Source organism: Phalacrocorax carbo, chromosome 3, assembly GCF_963921805.1.
Source record: "Phalacrocorax carbo chromosome 3, bPhaCar2.1, whole genome shotgun sequence".
Lineage (NCBI taxonomy): Eukaryota > Metazoa > Chordata > Aves > Suliformes > Phalacrocoracidae > Phalacrocorax > Phalacrocorax carbo.
In genome coordinates this window covers 61,771,472-61,791,050 of record NC_087515.1, presented here as the reverse complement: position 1 = coordinate 61,791,050, position 19,579 = coordinate 61,771,472, and the positions used below count along the sequence as shown (strand labels likewise).

Sequence of the window (19,579 nt, the reverse complement as noted above, 5' to 3'; positions counted from 1 at the left end):
ATCTATACTAGCTAGATTGCAATGAAACCAACACTTCAGCATCTGCTTGAAACAGCCATTACATTTTATCTGTAGTAGATAGATGCATAGAAAGAACATTACTTAGACAAAAAGGTTAAATATACAGTATTTCATAAAGCTGATACAAAGCTTCTGAAATTAAGTAACTCAAGAATGGCCTTTTAAGAAAATTCTACCCCAATAACTAAAATGATGTATCACTTTTCACATACTGTTCTACTGAATGACAGCATGAAACAAAGACAGCTGATGAACAAACAAATTACAATGTCAGAATACAAAAATTCTAACTGTTAAAAGAATGAAAAACCTAAATTAAATATGGGAAAATCTAGTTACTCAGTGATTCTAAAACCTCAGATAATACCTGATACAGATGCTGACTTCACTGGATTGTCAACCTACGGTTGGGCTGGTTGATTAAAATGATGGAAAATATAAAACAAAAAAATGATTTGTATATAATCTGTTTGCTTGAAATCAGCCTATTTCTTTCTAAAAAGATATAAACCAAGGCATTACATCTAAATATCCGGCCTTGCTTATAATCACAGACTATCACAGCAACAGCCATATTACTGCTACTGCTGTTTCTCCTTGTGTCCATATTGTAATGTATTTCTCTGGTACAAGGGACTGCGTAATGCTTGTGCTACTGGTCAAAGCAGAATATGGAAAGGCTAGCTAGGATTATCTGGGAGAAGAAGGATGAGTAACAAGCCCATAATGTTCCCAGAATGAGCATTTCAGTGTGTTAACAAAAATGCAGGGCTACAAGAGAGAGTAAGGAAATGGCATACGCTGTTCCAAACATGTTAAACAGAGCTTTGAATAACTGTAACATGGACAGTGAATACATAAATGCTCCACCACTTTTTTACTTGATAAAAGCAAACCCCCAAAGATGATTATCATATAGGAACAAATAATTTTACAAACTAATGCACCTGACAGATCAGTAGTTTGTCAGAGTAATATCTTCCAAATATTCACCACATTGTCACTCCTACAGTAATCCATCCAAAATCTATCACTAAGAATGGGAGTAAACAACGTTTTACTGATGGATAGCCACAAACACCGTAAAACAAATACTCAATCATCTCCAGTCCACCCCTACTGGACACAAGTCCTTAAGCAAGTAAAACCCAACAGGTCCCACACATACATGGCATTTAAGGGGCCTGCTAACAGAACCAAATTTTCTTCTCCTTGCTCTCAAGACTGATCAAATTACAGAACTAGGACTTGGAGCTCTCTAAAACTTCTTTCCTATTTCCATTCATGTAGAGAGAGATATTCTACCATCAGTACTCCATGACAGCTATAAACTACCTGCAATGCCTATCTGGTCCATTTAATTATCTTGCATGTTTGTTTTTTTTTGTTGTTATTTCTGCTGGATATCAAGTAGGTAGGAGACAGTATTAACAAGATTCATGGATTTTTTTTTTTTTATTCACTTTAAGGGCAAAATATCAATGAAATTATAATACCATATCCAATCTATCAGATTTCTTTTTAGCTGCTTAACTACGATTAGTATCCAAAGCAAAGTACTTTCTGAAGTCTTGCAACTGATGTAAGCAAAAAAGGCTGGAGAGCTTATATTATCACCTCATGCTTTACGTTGATTAAAGCTTGAGAAGCTAAAGCTCACATCCAGAAAATATGTTAAATTGATATTTCAGTTGACTGAAACTGGTAACGTGGCTTTTTATAAATGTAACTAACAAGCTTTAGTTTGCACTTTTATGTTTACAAATTTTTATTTCCGATGAAAAAATCCATCTCACAGAGAGCAATGTGAACCCTAAAAGAAAGACATTGCTAGATTCTAGACAGACATTCTAGAGCAACACAGAGCTGCAGGGATCTGATTACAGACAGTATCTACTGCTGGGCAGTCAGTCTCCCACTGGGATGGGGAGCACATACACTGGATTGTTCTACAACAAAACAGTGTTTCTCATACAGAGTCTTACAGATGTCACAGGTTTATTCCTTCTCAATGCTCCAAACAATTTATCAAAATTTTTAAGCAGAGCACAGCAAGGCACTTACAGTTTCATAACATTCCCCCATGCAATGTGTTCCGTGATTCTTGGGTGTGTGGCTCTCCTTGCAAGAACCAAAAGCCAAGTACAAAGCAACTGCTATGAGTTGATAGCAAATGCCTTTTATTGCTGCTTCTCAGAACCACACCCAGATCAGCCAGAGCTCTAACAGACTGAAAGCAAACCCAAGCCTACCTTCTGGAAGGCCACATGCAGTTGCAAAGAAAATCAGGATACACACAGGTTTCTTGCTCTGTTCAACATTTGTTACTAGTTTATTTGTTCTGAAGCAGAGCTACAAGTAATTGACGCCTTATCAATTTTCAAAAGAAGCTTCTATAATTACATTGGTATGCCCTGTGGAAACACTACTGGGTTTCTCATAGCAACCTTCAATGATTCAAACTGCTCTTCCCACAAAATTATTAATACTAACAGAGCTTCATAATTCTTCAATGAAGAGCTGATATGTGACAGACAGAATTACCATTATCAATGGTAATCCAATGGCTTTATGACAACTTATCTCAAGAAACAAAGTTTTATGGCAAAAGTAGTAAGTACATTCAGTATACAGTAAGGCAGGATTGCTTCTGTAAGATCTTTCTCACCATTTACAATGCCCTGAACACACACACATTGCAAAGTCTTTTTAGAAACCCTGTAAGATAGGCAAGCGTGATTCCTGTTGTAACAGATGAGGAAACTAAAGGTATAGGCCTGCAAGACAAGCAAACTGTTCAAAGCAGCCTATGCCACAGAAAGACTTCATAATCTCCACCACGCCTATGACCTACACCAATTTGCCTTCCTAGATCTGTCTGCTCCTCATCCCTCTGTACACCGCCAGGTGCCTGCCTTATGACATCTCGCAGATTCATCTTCCTAAAACATCAGAAAGTAAATACTAAAAAAGTGAGGTGTCTTCTGTGGCCTTAGGGAAGGCGATCAACTCACTGAAGGGTCAGATGATTGTCAGGGCTGAAGCAGAGGAGCAGGCAGGACCCACAAGATTTAGGTGCAGGGAGACCTTTCAGAAACAGAAAGGTATTAAATCGGCTCAGCCGCACCATGGAACTTCCCCATGGGACAGAGCTGCAGCAGCATCCTTCATACTGAAGGGAAAGATAGCATCGAAATAAGAAGGAAGAATTTACCATTACTGGCTTCCAGTCTGTGCTACAATCGTATCACCCATTGAGTGTGGCTCCTGTGATTTTTCCCTGTCCATTTCAGTCTTTCTTCAAAAGTTGCCCATTTTGGATCCACAGACAAAGTCATAACCAACATTCTGCTTTTTGTTTTCATATTTGAAAATATCCATCAACATTTGGTAAAATGCATTTTGTGCCTAAACACTCCTCCCGCAGCTCACTGCAGAAGTATAGATACTCAGGTTGGGTTAAGTCAAAATTATTTACAGTAACCAAGAATAGTTACTATTTCTATCATCAACCGAGGAAACTTGATTTAAATAAGCAATTTTAACTTGATTTTGCATTTCTACTTCTTTTCTGAAAGGAAGCCTGTTACTAGGTAGTAACCTTAAACTGATGTTAATTTGCAAGTAAACATAGCAAAAACAAATATCAGATGTGAGGTATAAGCTAACTGTAATGCTATAATACATTCATATTTAAGTAATTGCATAATTTAAATACACATTTATTCAGACTGATGGTTTTCATATTTGATGTTAAAGAATGGTAAATGGTCCTTCTCATTTTATGGAACAGATGTTCTCCAAATTGCCATATATGCACCACTGACACACAGTCTATGCATATTTAAAACTGCAAGTACACACTCTGAAGTGTTATAAGACCCAGCCTAGAACATGAAGTTACCACTAAACCTACTTGGGATCCTTCACCCTATCTACCATCATTATCCTCCTATCAACACACAGACTTAAATTAATGGCCCCAAACATCCGAAAATCCCGCCCCTTACTAAAAGTAATTAACAACTCCCTAATCCATCTTCCCACCCCTCCCAACATCTCCACTTGATAAAACTTCGGTTTGCTCCTAGGCATCTGCCTAATGACACAAATCCTAACCAGCCTACCACTAGCCATGCACTACACCACAGATACAGCCCTAGCATTCCCATCAGTTGCCCATACCTGCCAAAACATACAATACGGATGATTAATCGCAACCTACATGCAAATGGAGCCTCATTCTTCTTCATTTTTATCTACTTACACATCAGACGAGGATTCTACTACCGTTCATACCTATGCAAAGAAACTTGAAATACAGGAGTCATCCTCTTACCTACCCTCATAGCAACTGCCTGCGTAGGATACGTCCTACCATGAGGACAGATATCATTCTGAGGAGCTACAGTCATTACCAACCTATCCTCAGCTATCTCATACATTGGCCAAACCCTTATAGAATGGGCCTGAGGAAGGTTCTCAGTAGACAACACAACATTAATCCGGTTTTTTTTGCCCTACACTTTCTACTTCCCTTAATAATTGCAGGCCTTACCCTAGTCCATCTCACCTTTCTCCATTAATCCAGATCAAACCATCCACTAGGTATCACATCAAACTGTGACAAAATCCCATTTCACCCCTACTTCTCCCTAAAAGTCATTCTGGGGTTCATACTCCTACTCCTCCCACTAACAACCACAGCCCTATTCTCTCCTGACCTACTAGGAGACCCAGAAAACTTCACCCCAGCAAACACCTCCCTACACCAAGCCAGAATAATTCCTATTCACATATGCTATCCTAGTCAAATCCAATGTCACCAATGTTGCTGGGGATTGCAAAAAAAGTTGCAATACATTAAAGGATTTAATTTTAGGATTATCTTCCAAACTCACAACTGTGTCAGTTAGTTTCAAAGGAAATTAGAATTTCATTTATACAAATCCAAGTTTTACAAGATTTAGAGAATGCTACTAATAAAACAAAACTACCCTAGACGTTTTAGATTCATATGCCTGTATAAATCACTGTTTTCTTTGAAAACTAAATTTATTTATTCTGTTAAAAAAATCAAAGTATTCTCTTTACCTAGTGAACTGAGATGACTTTCTGGATACTATATCACTACTTCGGTAGAAATAGTTGATCTCAACATCACATTTCATTTTTATTACGTTTTGCAAGAGGAAAACAATCCTTTACAGTTTTTCCTTTAAAAAAAATTGACATAAACTATACTGAAATAAACAAGATTTTCCACCTATGCCTACTGAAGAAAATCTGTTGCACACTGATCTGCCCCTTCAGCAAACTAAATCCAATTATTTGCCCAACAATTTCTCTCATTTCAATGATCTGATGTACTTTAAGACTTCAACAAAAATATTTAAGCAATACACACATTTATTAGCAAAGTTATTTTATTTAAAATTGACAGCTTATGCTAAAGCCTAAATTTACTGTAATACTTAGACAAAGAGTTCCACTCAAAAATAGTACCTTTTTATATCCATTTTTAGCAACCCTGTAAATGCTTTCTAACGTATCGTAGTAAAAAAAGACTTTTTATGGTATTGTCAGAATGATTCCTCCTCTGTTACGGACCCACGTCTGCACATCCATCACAACACAAAAAGGTCCTGAATCTTAGTTTAAAAGCTGACAATGAAGACAAGACCAAGATAGAAGCCAAACGCTGAAGTGAATTATGTGAAGTACAGGCACACATTCTCTTCTAATCATTCAGCAGTGGACTGGTGATAGCCTGTACCAGGTACAGCAGGAGAAAATGTATCAAACACACACATTTTGTCTGCTAAAGCCCTTCAGACATACTGCTTCTATTTCTTTAAAACTTCAGGAAAACAGAGTCTTCATGCCTCGAATCTCAACATACACCGTGTTTCAGACGGATGAATATAGCATCAACAATGCATGTCAGGTTCATAATAGAGGATCTATGCAGAAATTAGTATTTCTACTTCCCCCCCCATGCCAAGCTATCTACACATGCACACATGAGAAGAAAAACTCTAATGGTTATTTGCCAAACCCTGCAGTGTCAAATGGCAGCAGTAGGTAAGTCTTTACAAGCCAGCTCCAACCTGACCAGTGACTGATCTGCTCCCTTCCAGGTGAGACATCAGGTCATGACAAACATTATCCCAGTCACACAGCTAATGACTGAGCTGGAGGGGATCCCTCTAAGAGGAAAGCAGAGACACAAGGAGAAAGTCTCCTTCTGGGAAAATGGGGTGAATTAAGGCCGTACTGAGAACAGGCAGGTGGCTCACAGGGTAAAAAGAGTGCTAGATTAACAAGTGGAATTCATGCAGTTATTTTGAAGCCGAGACGCTAAAGCTCTTGGGCAAAAGGCCCGAATCAGACTTCAGGCATAGTATCAATTTCCTGGACTGAGTAAACAGGCCAACAGCCTGTACACACACTACAGAGCGTCATCTGCCATCTAGTACAAGGGATGTTTAATTAGCTTAGTAGGAATAAGGGTTTGGGCGGAGGGTGGTCGAAGAATCTGTGTCCTTCAGTCGCACAACAGCATTTGTAAGACACTTCTACACTCAAAAACAACGCCCTGAAAGCAAAACCGAAGTTATTGAAGCATTTTTTTATTAGCATGCCAATGAAATGCTAAATCATCTGGCGTAAGAAATTATATGTTCATAAAATTCACTTGGCAAGACAGTCTTGTCTCAATAATTTAGACACTAAGTTCACATAGGGAGATAGGAGTGTGTTATTAGAAAAACAATGTACAATCAGCAATTAACCAGAACAGAGGTAAAAAACTCATGTAAAAATTAAGACGGCAGTGATTCCTTTCTTATTGTTCCCATAAAGGCCCAACTGACAAAAGTGTACAATAGGTGTTTGCCTTAACAAATAGAGACTGCAAACTCCTGAGAGGAGAGAGTGTGTTATCCTCATGCCAGATTCTTTCCAGACACATTTTTGGCCATTACTGTAATCATATACCATGACTGGGGCTAGGGGAACAGGACCGGACAAACAAAAATACCTCTTTGACAACAAATATGCCTGTCTCAACCCAAAACCTGTGTGTAATACTGATACCTTCATTTCATTTTTGTTTCGGCACAAGAGAAACATGCCCCAAAAACCAGTAGTGGAAAGCAGGAAGCAACCTTTCCAACCAATCAAGGCCTAGGTTCAGCAAAATATGCCTTCATACGCTCAAGCTATGAACACGCTACGATACCCTGCTGATTTTGGGTATAACCACAAAGACCCAGGGCATTTGACTGAAGGATGTTTTGACTATACCATACAAAATCAACTTCTATGATACTAAGGATCTAACAAGCCACTGTCAACAAACATTTCTTTTCTAGATGAGAAAGCAAGTGTCTGTGTGGCAGCATTTTCAGGCTTTCCACTGATATGATGCTAAGATAGAGGTAATTGTCCCAAGGCAGATTTAGACTTATCAGCATGAGGGAATGTCTTGTTTATAATTAGACTCATCAGTAAGGATTTCAGAATTTAGAGGACAAAAAAAACCAAAAACAAACCACCACACACTAAACAAACCTACTCTGGGAAAATCCAGGCTTCTGCCCACTTTGTTTGTAAATACCAGAAAAATTCTGCAGAAGATAACTCCATGTGAATGGGTGCTAGGGCCAATAAGAAACATACTTCAAATTGTGAGTTAAGACTTTGATCCTTCAAACAGTAGAGAGTATGGGACATCTCAGTATTAAGTCTGAAAACCTTAACACAAGAAAAAAGATTATGGCTTTCAGAGCAGTGGCTATATACCATTATTTGTTTGAATAGTGCTTTGACCAGCTTTCTGGGCCTAAAAATTTCCAAAACACTGAACAAGAGGTCTTTTGCTGTCACTTCACTGCAACTGTGCTGCAAAGTGCACTAGATATCCTAATGTTGCCTAGTGTACTTCTAAGAGTTTTTATTTGGTGTGGAACCCACACTTTCCAACAACTTTTCCCTATTATCACTTATTCATATATTAACACAGACAGCTTTGAAATATCCTGCAAGAAAAGCTTGGAAGAGAAGGCTTGAATACTACAGCACCGGACACCTAAAAAACATCAGTCTGGAGAGCAAAAGCCTTAAGAGTCCACTTTGAGGAACTACGCACAGTGTCAATCACATAGCCACAGGAGCTTGTCCTGAAATAAAACGCAAAAATGCAGAGGGACAAGGCAAGAAACATGACAGCGTTATCTTTTGACAAATTTAAATCCCTGAGAGACCCCTAAATTTACTCAGCTACTCAAAGAAGGCAAGTAAATCTCTGAAGACAGAGAATAAGTCCCTCAAAAAATGGAAAGGAACAAGATAGGTAAACAAGACACATTCCAAAGAGAGCTCATGGCAAGAAGCTCAGGGTGAGCCACCCAAGGAGCCTCATGAGCACCACAACTTGAGAAACCCAGTGAAGAAAATTATCATGAAAGAATGCAATTTAGGTCATTGCATTTTTCATGGCATGTTTTGTTTGTTCAGTTAAATTTCTGAATAAACATCTGCACCAGAACACTGATAAGCCTCAAAATGAGAAGCAAGGACCTTCTTGCGTTTTCTTACCCCTCTCTGACCTAAGGAATTTTATCTTTGCCTCTTTGCTTTGAAGTACTATTCCCCTCTTCACAAGGTCTCTACAGAAAAGAACAGACCTATTAACAGTTGACTACATGAGGGAACCAGCTTCGTACCCATATCATAAATTTAAGTCTAACAATAATAGAAAATCCCATAATTACTTTCTCTGAAAAGAACACTGCTATAGTTTAACCTAAGTGCCCAACTTCACATAGACTGCAAAGACAGTGCTGTGCAGAAGTTCAGGCTACATAACCTCAATGTTTAATTCTTGTCTTAACAAATCTATGACATGGACAGATTTTATTTTGTGTGTCATATACTACACTGTTCAAACATAAATCTGGGGCATAATAGCTGAGTAGGTATTAAAGAAAATTATTATAGGAATTAAGAGTCTGTCCTCCAGAAACAATCCCAAACAGGTAGTATTAGACATCTCAACAAAAGAGCATCCCTGCTTTATTCTTACTGCCTCAGTAAACACAGACATTGCTAAAGGATTGTGAAGATGAAAACTCCCACAATCTTACTCAAAAATCTGTGGCCAAAAAGCATCTCTATGGATAAAGCTGATTAGTCTACAGATGCATTTTCTACTACATACAAGAGAAAGAAATGCACTATGCTGCTGAATCAACCTTTCTGTCACAAACACACCCTTGCAAATGAATGAGCAATACAGACTTGTCATTGCTAACTCTCAAAACTCACAGCACACCATATTCTAATTTAGCAACACTATGGATCCTTTCCGTGATTCACTATCTGCTACAAACAGGCAGAGGAGTCTTTCAGCTACAAGAGCGCTTTAGTGGATATGTCTGAATATGTGCCCTACAGAGGTACCTCATCCAGACATGTACTTTTGCCAATCTTATTATTTTAAAGTATCATTGCTGTGTCGCATGGTTTACAGATCTTAAGTGATAGTCCAAGAGCCCACAGTCTCAAGAATCAACAAGAAAACAAGGAAATAAGCAGTCACATAACAGTATTTATAGCTTATCCTGTCCTATTTTGGTCCCCTCTCTTCCTGCAACTTTTTTAGTTTAACCTGTACCTAGCCTATTCATCTTCGATGAGTGAACATATGACTCATTTCCACCTGCATGATGATTTCTTTTAACAAGATCCTGAACTACGAACCTTTTATCCAATGTTCTAGAAGTGCTCTACTAGCCTCAGTTATCCTAAGAGAAGTAGGAAAATAGCATTATTCCCATTATCCTGCTGAGTAAAAGACAATTAAGCATCACACGGCAATACATAAGCTCATGACAGAATTGAGAGAGAAGTACAGGAGTTCTAACTCTCAGTCTGCTGCTGTAATAATCAACTAATGCACAACAAAAATAAAAGCCAAATGTAACTGTTAGCTTTGACTGACACAGATTTAAAAAATGAAAACAATATTTCATCAGAACTCTCATCTACATGAGATTACAGTTGCCTTTTAATATGTTGTATTTATATGGCAGCAACCTCCCACAACCTACTTTACCTTCCCAATCACAAGACCCTGCTAGAGTAAACACCAAACAAGCAGAGGCAGAACTTCAAACACACTAGACATTATTGGAATACCTGAGGTTATCTGACAGATAAGGAGGGCTTCCCCTACACAAATTATTTTGAAATCTGATCCAGAGGGCGCATGCATTTATCTATTAGAAAGGACTGGAAAAGATGTCAAAATTCATTAGGATTTCTCAAATGAAGGTAAACCTCCAGATCATTAAAGCCAAGTGAAAACAGGACAGAACCCTTTTCTAAAAATAGATCCTGCTGTGCAGCCAAGTATGTCTGTGTGCAATTGTTATTTATTTTTAAGTTGGGGAAACTTTCCAGATAGATTTTTAGATCAGCTAACATAATAGGGTGCTTCAAAACAAAGTCAAAACCCCCAAGATTTCTCTCCTGCCTACATTTTCTATAAAGATGTAGAGGAAACAAGGAAGCAATAACAGAACACATTCTCACCTAGCATACCACAAAATTACAAAACTGTAAATTTCAGTGAAGGCAAAGACAATAACAATATCAGCATCTAGGGAACAGGGTTGCAACTCAACCAGAGCAATTGGAAGACACTGTCCTAACCATTGTAAAAAACAAACCAACCAAACAACGCACACAAAAACCATACCACACACTCACCCCAGAACCCCAGCCTCATCAAGGACAAAACCTCGTAGAAGTCACATGCTCTTCAGTATGTTCTCCAGTGCTTTCTCCATTCAACTGGCATCACCTCAGGCCTATTCTTATCAACAGTGTTATCAGCCCACACATAGAGAAGTGCAATCAAAAGTGTCATTGGGGGCAATCAAAATAGGAACAGAACTGAGCATTGTCAGCATTTAAAGATCTTTCATTCAATGCTTCCGCACTAGTCCTGCCAGTGAAGAAGACAACAACCCAAACCTCTTAATATACTCCAAGGGAGAAAAGTTATTCCAAAAGCTTGAGTGAGTGTTACGCTCAGAAAGCAATGAGATCTTAGTCTACACATCAACAAAACAAAGCAGAAGTAGACACAAGTGAAAACAAATTGACAGTTGCACATCAGTATGGACACTTACTCATCAGCCGTGATATTTGTCAAACCTGTGACAATGCAGCTGGAGGCGAATCAAGATGATCCAAATCCTCACGACACATCTGTCCCATTATATCTTCCTTAACCAAAAATGGACAACTAGTAGAAGAACTACTCCCGGAGACACTGTAAAAATTATATTATTGTTTCCCATGCAAAGGTTATTTGATTGTTTTAGGAGAGTTTTCATTCTCTGCCCAACATAAAGCAAATGTCATTTCTTGGTTTTCACACTCATCCCTGGATGGCAAGGACACAAATTCAAAATCCAAAACAGGTAACAAAGTCATCCCAGTATTTCTGGAGTTTCAATGAGCAATGCTATTTTAAAGCACTTGACTATTAAAATCACAAATATTTTCTCTTTAAACTGACTAGAGGCTTCTTCACACCAGAATTATTTAAATCAAACTCCAGAGGGGGAAGGGGACGACTGATTTCCGTAACTATCCAACCTTTGGAATATAACCTCCCTAGGACAGTGACAAAACACTTTTCCATCTTGTGAAAATAGGACACTATCTTTTATGAAATCTTTCAGAACTACTGGTCACTTTTAGCCCAGAACAACCACTATTCAGGTCATCTGCTCTCTGCATTAATAATGACTGCAAAACCCACAAACACAGTACTGAAAATGAAACTGGATTATGAGAATTTTCCATATAACCTTATTCCTTATCTCCCAAGCTGCAACATTATTCCCTAATCAGTGGTCTCTTATTTAAATCTTTGGAAGAGCAATTTCCAATTCCTTTAAGCATTTAGCCTTCTAGAAATACAAGAGGGGGACTAATACTATTCAGGCATACTCCTAGCACTAGTACTAATCTCAAATTATACATTTTTATGGAGTATACTCTCCTCAATGTTATTACAGGCCCAGTGAGCAGACTTTCAAATTAAAAAATTTTTGTTACAACACTGGGAAATAACGTATATTGGATTTAATACATGTTCCACAGGATTATTCTACTGGTATAAAGGAAGACAGAACGTCTCCTTAGCAGGCTGGCCAAATCTGGAAGGAATCTACCTCTGGAAGGTCTGTAACTCAGAGGAAGAGGACTTAATCACTTAATCCTATGATTTTTATTTGCTTTTAATAGAACTCTGTTGCTGCACTGAAGTTTTTGTTGTTGAGAGAAACAGACTAATTCGTGCTCATGGTGGTCTACTACAATTCATAATTCATAATAGGGCTCCCTACAGGTATCTTTCAAAGAACCACGTCCCCTCCCCATCCCTCTAATCTTATTTCTTTTCTTTTTTATATCTTCATTTCCACCTTGAAAAAACTGCTAACGGTTCCAAATCACATACCTGTAACTGGTTTGATTTTATCCCTTGATCATTCACGCAATATAGCAGATTTTCACTGTATAGCTTCCCATGTCATTATAAGATTCAAATGCATTTATTTAAATCTCTCTCCTAGAATTCAATCACTTTCATTCCTTTATCTAATTAAATTCATAAAAAGTTACCAGACAATGGGAGCTGTAGCCCCATTTTTTGTTCTGACAAATTTAAAAAAAATATATATATATACACACACACACAGCCCACCATTATATACAAGTATACATACACACACACTGCCTTAAAGGATCCTTTGCCTTAGGTATCAAACATCTTTAAAGATCTGCCAACAAACCCTAACACTCAATACGAGGATCCAACCCAGGGATAAGTCCACATCAAATTGTAAAAGTCCTCAGCAGTCTCCAGAGCAATCCAAGTCTAGAAAGGCAAATCAAACCAGTTTGATTTATATCACTGCTTCTTTACAGACTAAGTGAAAGGTCAAGTATTGACCGTAGGAAAGAGCTATTTAATTTACATATTATTCTGTTTCCAAATTATTCAGGAAGGTATTACATTTTTTTTGGATGACCATATGATAAATATGGGTATAATACCTGTCCCCTGTTATCCCACTACAGAAACTTCACACCAAAATCTGAACCAAAACTTTCTTTATTCTTATCAACAATCTCAAACTTGGTAATTACTTTTTATGCTTGCAATGTTTCTAAAGATACAATTCATATACAGATATGAACACTGTGGTCTTTACAAAAAGATTCACTGCTAAGAGCAAAACTGCTATAAGCTATTTTCAGGTTCCATTTTAAAAGAAATGCAAAGTGTAAACACACTGGACATTACTGAAAGTGAGAAGATTCCATGAAGAGTTCTTTATATTTCTTAGCAAATAAAAGAGCCTCCACACAAGGTGTGCACATTCCACATGCACACATCAAGCAGACAACTTTATCCATACCAGTTTGATATCAAACTTTACAAGTTAAAATAACAGGGTTTTTCACAACGCAAAATGAAAGGAGCGGAGAATTGTAGCTTTTAAGATGGCAACAGCCTAACCAAAAATGGATGCTTATATTTCTGTCACACTTGTGTCACAGGATGCTGTGGATGCTAAAGCTATGAAGGTTTCAAAAAGAGATTGCATGAATTCACCACAACTATTGAAAACCAAATAATTAAACACCAACTCTGCGCAGACACCCTTAAGCCACATCCTGGTAGAAGCCAGTAATACTTCCATCAGACACTCAGCTATTTGTACATCCTGATACTCTTCCGTAGGCATCTGCTATCATCCATTGGCAAAAACAAGATATTGGTGTAGAAACACCTTTGGTCTGAGCTGATACGCCATTCTTAGGTCCATATTTTTGTGCCTGGGAAAAAGGAAGGTAAAACATCTAAAGCTGGTTCAACACCTACACTGTTCAGTTCCCTCATTTCCAAACACTATGTAGGGCACTTGTATGGCAGCCAAGATATTTATATAGTCACAGTTCTTAATATACTTACATCACTCATGAGAGCTGGGGAAGACACCACAAATACATAACTCTTCCTCCTTCTCCCTTAGCTGAATTCAGTCCCTCTTTCAAGTCCTACTTAACGCTTAAAATAGCTTTATGAGTAACAATTTTTATATTTTTGTACATTAACTATTATCCACAGCCTATATTATCCGCAAGAGAGGATTTGTGTTAGTCAATCTCCCTTTTGTGTATTTTACTCAGATTTTAGACAGGTAGATCTTTGGGCCTGTGTTTTATTTTTTAGTTATTTACAACCAAAGGGATTTCCTAGAAGTCATTCCACTACGCCATTACAATAGGGGGATCTGTTCTTTATCAAGTACAGGCAGCAATAACACTGCCAGTAATGCTCGGATGCCCAACAGACCAGGGCTCCCACTGTACTTGATACTGCACCACAACATAATAAAAGTAAGAGCGCTCTCTCCCTCTACAATTTAAGAATTTTGTTAGCTATGGTCTTTCTCCAACTAAAGAGCCTCCTGTGGACTCTGATCCATCACAATCACAGCGGGCAGCCAACCTTTGCTTTTCGCAATAACTTTATTTGCTACTTATCTTTAAAAACACTGCTCTTCTATAGTATTCTTAATACGCGTGCAGGAAGATTCTTTTCTTTCATATTGTGTCCAACACTAATGGTTCCTTTCGTCTGCTTACATGGTGCCAGGTACCACTGGTAATGTATTTGCACTAATTTTCTTTAAATGGCTATGCAAATGGGTTTGGCCTTCTTCCAAATTTTACTTTGCAATTTTTGTTCAAACTAGTGACACAAGACATATATGAAGTTTTTATTTAGAAATCAGTTTAGCTGCAAGATATTTGCTTCAACAAATATTTCATGAGAAGACTGTCTTCAAAGGCAAGGAATCTATTCCATTGCATGTACAAAGCAGACAAAGAACTGACAGGATGGATTGAGAAGCGCTAGAACTTTATATTAGAACGTAAGAGTTAATCTTCAAGTACGTGCTTTGCAAAGAGTACTTTGCGCTAGACAAAGATGTTGGAGACTGTTCAAACCCAGGGTTCTAGGAAAGTGTATGACTATTGACTGGGTCTGCTACCTCTGAAACTATGCAGAAGGCAACAATCACAAATGAATGAGGACCTCCACACTACAAAAACAGCCCAGCTTTCCAGTGGGAGGTTCTCCAGACCAGCTTTGATATATTATAGCTATCAAGGATATGATGTGCAGCTGAGTAATGCCAAGGTCTTTCACAGGCACAAGCACGAAGAGAAAACTATTGTCACAGACCATTTAAAAGACATTGAAGTTTTAAGTACTGTAACATGATGTAAACAAAGGCATAGTTAAAAATAACACAACATAGAAATAATGGATCAAACACAAAAGCGTGGGACAAAACAAGAGTCACACAAAAACAATGAACACAGAAATAGGCAGAAAAACTTCTTGGAAGTGGATGTCTCACATTATTTTCTCTTGGGCCTTTTTTTCCAAATAATATGAATATGAATCCACACAGATCCAACTGAAGTCTAGGTGCTAGCCTGCCAACAGGCAGGCATTGTTTTTACAGAGAGTCAACCGAAATCAGTGACTACACCTCTAAGACTGCTGGCAAACACTTCACTACAGTAGGTAAGCCTTCATCCCCTTTAATAAAGGGTTTACAACTTAGAGATAAGCTGTATGAGCTCATGTTTCTGGATAGCATTACACTATCTGGGAACACAGTTCCCATACTATTTGGTATACAGTATACACATCGTTTCCAAATTATAATAATTCCATTATCAAATCTTTCATATATTTTCTAATTGGTATTTTATCCCTGAAACACAATGCTTTAATGTATTGTCTTCAATTAAAAAAATACATAAATGTCTTTCTGTCTTATTTTGGAAAATACCAACCTAGAAGAAGATCTCAAGTCCTAAACAAAACTATTAAAATGCACCAATAATGTAATCAGTGATATCATCTACGCACCCTAACTGGTAGAGGTAGTTGGAAAACAACACTTCACACCTCTAACATCAGAAGTTCGTTCTGTTACCAAATGCATTACAAAAATGGGACACCAAAGGTGACTGGAACTGGTGGTTCCAGTCAAAAAAAAAAATGAAAGGCCAGATTCCATACCACTTCTACGAGCTCTGCAAGGTGGAAATGAAGGAAAACCAAGAAGATATGAGGATGCTGGCCATGTAACTCATTCACACACACACACCCACCCCCTTTTTTTTTTCCTGATAGACACTAACAGACACCTGTACAAACTCTCTTACCAGTCAAGCTCACTGGTAACTGAACTAGAGATATGCACCGTTACTACTTTGATCACCTTAACAGAAACTGTCCTGAATCATCCTCTAACTCGTCAATGAACCTGGCTAAGTCTTCGGCAGGGCCTCTGTGACACTAAGAAAAGCCTGTTCTACTTAAAGCACAGGCTTAGCTTCCAACCTTGGTACGGCAGGTACAGTATGAAATTACCTCAGGCATTAAACAAAATAAAAATGCTACAACAGAAAACTACAAAAAAGAAAGGTGCGTTTGTGGGGTTTTTACTGCAAAAAAAATTAACTCAAAAATCTGATTTTATTATTGTTAGACCTTCTTATACAGTTTTTTTACAGCAATCACAGGCAGACAATGATCTCTTTATGAGGACTAAATAAGATGTGAATAATTACCCTTAGATAAGAAGGGAATAATTACACTGGATTCTTTTGCAAGGTGCTTTGAGACCTACTAATGAAAAGTACTGTTAAAAGCTGTGTATTGTAAGTATGCTTAATAATTACATGAAACAAGTACAACTTTTTCTGGTGGCTAGTTATAAAAAAACCTGATTTTATTTGAAAGTTCAGCTGAACTAATTCTTATTTTCTGTGATAAAAGTGATTCAGTGAGCTAAGGAAAGTTGTACTGCAACAGTTTTCTTGGTGTAAGCTTACAACAGCAGCACTTAAATCTGTCAACTTACTGAAGAAAATGAATACTTTAAATTGTCCATCAGGGGCTCAGTATAGCTCAAAGTGAGTAGGGTTTTTATAGAAGAGTGAAATATGTTAGGGTTTTCAGAATAAACATCTGTTGGCTAGGTGAAAACAAATTCCACAGTCTGTTGTTAGAAACAGTGATGTGTCGTACAAAAAAAAAAAAAAATCTTTCCATGGAAGTCATTCACAACAGTTATAGGTATCAGTTTTCTAAGCTATTTTTAATCTCATAAACATCTGCCCCTGCATAGGCACCCTCCTCCCCCACCCACCACCTTCTTTCAGCCACCACGAAACTGATAATGACCTCCTTACAAAATTCTATTGGGGGCGTGGGGGGATATGCAATTTTTGAAATAGCTCTGCTTTGCTTGACATTCACATTGCCTGTGAAAAACGAGGCCCACTCGTGCAAATGCTCCTTATAAGAGCAATCACGTTAGGAGCTCCTGGCATGAAGCTATTTCTTGAATTAGGATTGTAGGATCAAGTTGAGAGCTAGCATCCCTAGGGATCACCATGATTTTGCTATTATGGAAAAATCTATGATGGTATTATTTAAATAATTTTAACAGAAATCTTGATGTAATGAGAAATCTGTTCCATGAACAAACCTCTTCTTTTTATATAACTCTAAGCTTAGAGTTAGTAGTTCAATGTTAGTGGTTCATATAATCATCTTCAAAGCTGTCAATATTGTATTACGGTAAAACACTTGCTATTTTGAACAAGTTCTTACGACACGGCATTTTATTAAACAGATTTTCGGTTTTAAGACTTAAATTTCACAAAGCGTCTATCAAAACAGACGTTAAAAAACAATTATTTACAGCTCCCATACTTGTAGAAAACATCCACTGCAAATACCCCTTACCTATTTAAAACATAATATGTTGCTCATGAATCAGTAACCCTCAGACAGGCAAATTTCATCGTGGCAAAACAAAACTGCCTATGACAATAATATGACTGCCATTATATTGTTTTTTTAAAAGGCAATGAAAAACCTTTTCTACTAAGAGGCCTTTGTCTCGTTCTTTTTGAAAACATGTATATCTTAGTCATGGAAGAAAAAGGGCTCTTAAATACTATGCCATCACATTTGTCTCAGGAAGTCCCTAAACCTCAAACCGCTGGAGGCCTGGCTGGTTTCCCAAAGCTTCACAGCACGCTCACCCTGTTGTTATGGTGTTTCCTAAGCATCTGCTATGTGCCACTTGCAGGAACTGGAATCTAAACTAGACGGACCTTTGATCTGGCCCCAGACAGCTGCTTTAATTGTACGTTTTACTGTTTAAATCAAATTTAAGTACTGGATGGGTAAACGATCCCTGCACTTTTCAGGAAACCTTTCGGAAGCCGAGGTGCTCCAACACGTTCGCGCACAAGCGGTTTTATTGCAAGGCGTGACGCGAGGACGCGACACAAAAGGCGGCGAAGGAGTTGCGCCGGCCAGGCGAATTTCACCGTACGGCAGGGCGAATTTCCGAGCCGCCTGCCCCCCTCCCCCGAGACAGGTAGGGAAAAATAAAGCAGAGAAAGAGAAAACAGACAAAAGCCGCCGCGCTACAGGCGGAGGGTCACAGGTGATGCCGGCAGCAGCGCCACCGCCGGACCCCGGCCGCTCGGCGGGGCGGTTCGGGGGCCCCCGGGAGCGGGCGGGGACCCCCCCCACACCCCGCCGCCCGGAGCTGCGGGTACGGCGGAAGGGTCGGGGTTCGCGGCCAGCCTCCCGCCCGCCGTTCCGGGGGAGGCTGACGGGGTGGGTGGGGGGCGGGACCGAGGTCGGCCCCTCCACGGAGGGAGGCTTATCCCGGCCGCCCTCCCTCAGGCGCGCGGGGGGACCCCCACGGAAGGGGGGGGCGGCGCGGGGAGCAGCGGCACTCCGGGACACACACACGCACACCCCCCCGCCCCAAACACAAAACCGGCTCGCTCTGCCGGCCCGCCGGTGCCCACCGGAACAAAAGACAAACAGCCCCGGAGCCGCCCGCGGCCCCGCACAGCGCCCCCTCCCTGCGCATCCCCCCCCCCCCCAACCTCCCACACTCACCTCGGCGCGGCGGTGGCGGCGGAGCGGGCAGCGGCGGCGGCCACTCGCACCCCCGGGCTCCCTCCCCGCGCCCGCCCCCGCCCTGCGCGCCTCCCCTCCCCTCCCCTCCCTCCCCGCCCTCCCGGCTCCGTCTCTCACCGCTACCGGAGCGGCGGCGGCTGGGCCCGAGTCCCCCGCCACGTGACCCCGCCACGTGACAACCACACTTCCCCGGCCCGGCTCCGCCCCCCCGTCTCTCCCGCAGCGCCGCGGCCGCTCCGCCGGGACGGGCTTTGGTTTGGACGGGGAGGGCGGCCGCCCCCGCGCCCTCCCCCGCGGAGCCGCGGGCCACCCCCGGCCCCCCCTGCAAGGCCACGATCCCTTCGTGGGGCCCGGCCAGTGCCGTGACGGAGCGACAGTGTGACGCGACGTGATAACGGCTCATTTGACAAGGGGAAAGAGCCGGGG

At 40.0% G+C, this 19,579-nt stretch overlaps 1 protein-coding gene and 1 pseudogene across 4 annotated transcripts in view; one reads left to right on the top strand and one right to left on the bottom strand.

The window, feature by feature from the left end:
- Positions 1-19,376, bottom strand: part of TULP4 (TUB like protein 4) — a 172,164-nt gene extending 152,788 nt beyond the window's left edge. For 2 of the 4 annotated variants that reach the window (XM_064447095.1, XM_064447098.1), the window contains exon 1: positions 19,271-19,376. The gene's annotated coding sequence lies outside the window, so the exon portion shown is untranslated. Of the gene's footprint in view, positions 1-13,901; positions 14,976-19,132; positions 19,208-19,270 lie in introns of those variants that run through there. The other 2 variants (XM_064447096.1, XM_064447097.1) reach the window with 2 other exon arrangements.
- Positions 4,094-4,937, top strand: LOC135312787 (cytochrome b-like; annotated as a pseudogene).
- Positions 19,377-19,579: the final 203 nt, after the last annotated feature.